Source organism: Coenobita brevimanus, chromosome 14, assembly GCF_032717465.1.
Source record: "Coenobita brevimanus isolate Jiangsu-jjx chromosome 14, ASM3271746v2, whole genome shotgun sequence".
Lineage (NCBI taxonomy): Eukaryota > Metazoa > Arthropoda > Malacostraca > Decapoda > Coenobitidae > Coenobita > Coenobita brevimanus.
The window spans coordinates 10,758,792-10,760,490 of NC_136967.1; the positions used below are offsets into that span (position 1 = coordinate 10,758,792).

At 39.8% G+C, this 1,699-nt stretch overlaps 1 non-coding gene across 1 annotated transcript; it reads right to left on the reverse strand.

Annotated features, from left to right (window-relative positions):
* Positions 1-829: 829 nt before the first annotated feature.
* LOC145390519 (5S ribosomal RNA) lies at positions 830-948 on the reverse strand. The gene has a single exon (XR_013895666.1). It is a non-coding gene; the product is annotated as a 5S ribosomal RNA (ribosomal RNA).
* Between the last annotated feature and the right edge of the window lie 751 nt (positions 949-1,699).

The following is a 1,699-nucleotide window of genomic DNA, read 5'->3' on the forward strand; positions in this document are numbered from 1 at the left end:
ACTTGCTCTGTATCTCCTCTCCTTCCACTCCCAGCTACCTTATTCTCTACTTTCTCTCTCTATCTCTCTCTCTTCAAATAGTCGAAACATCTGGAATATTTCTTTTTATTTCTTTACATCGGCCGTATTATTTTCTGATACAGACGGTCATACGCATAGATGCCGTAAATATCTTCAACCCGATAGCGTCTTAACACTCACTGCAACTATCATCAGGCGAATTTGTTCAGTTTTGAATGGATGTCTCTTTGCTGAATATTAAAAAAACACAATTAACCCTTTGCTAGGCGAGGTCTACTCTTAATTGGCTAAAATCGTCTGGGGAAACAAGTATAAATGAAAAATGTGTCACCGTAGAAGTTTCTTAATAGAACAGGAGAAATGTTATCATCTAGAACAGAAGTAGGTTATAACAACTAAAACAGGGGAAGCAAATAATTCACAATAAGCAAAGCATGAAATTCAGATTCTAGAACACACAGTAAGAGTTGTGTGATCTAAAATAGGAAATTATAGTAATCTTAAATAGAAGATATATCACACACAGAAGTAGTATACAACAAAAAACAAGTGTAGTGTATTACCTAAAACGGGTGGGGAACGTCCGGCCACCGGGCCGTATCAGGCCCGCAAGACCATCTGATCAGGCCCGCGAGGCAATTCATAAATGCAATTTCATATACTCATGAACGAAATCTATTATATATATATATATATATATTCATTGCCAGACGCCATGTTTCCCAAACGGGGTGGCCAAGGGCTTAGAGTTAATTATTTTACAGGGAGGGGCACTAATCCTCCACCAACCCCACTTGACACGTAGGGATGCCAACAGCATCTGGTGTTCCCAGGCGGTCACCCATCCAAGTACTAACCAGACCCAACGTTGCTTAACTTCGCTGATCGGACGGGAAGCGGTGTACTCAACGTGGTATGGCCGTTTTATATATATATATATATATATATATATATATACTCAAACGGCTGATGATATATATATATATATATATATATATATATATATATATATATATATATATATATATATATATATATATATATATATATAATGATGTACTAGGCTACAGTTGATTTTAGGTTGACAATTTTGTATGGCCCACGAATGATGTTAAAAATATTCTAATGGACCTTAATAGGAGAAAGGTTCCCCACCCCTGACCTAAAACAAAAAAAAGTGCCGGTATATCCAGAAATATGATATATTATAATACTACATAAGACAGACGTATATAATTCTCCAAGCTTAAATATAAACAGAAGTATATCACCAAGAACAAAGAAAGTACATATAAACTAGACACAGGGATAAAGAAGCAACAGTAAAACTTGTGCGTCCAGATATGAAAAGCAAGAGAGGAGTGACGGAAATAGTAGCAACACACACGAAAATAACTTTGACCTGCAGCACAATGGTTGAAAATAACGCCAATGATTTATACATGACTCCTCGTGGACCGGTTAAAGCAGAGAGGCCAGGCGGTTCCTAGCTACCCCCTCCCCCTCTCTCCTTCTCTCCCACCTCCCTGCTTCTCCTTCTCCCCCACTTCCCTGCCTCACCTTCGGACTCCCTTCCCTCCCTGCCACACCCCCTCACACCGACCTGCCTCACCCGACACCGACTTGCCTCACCCGACTTCTTCCTGGCTCGCACCGATCTTGTTATGCCTCGCTCCTC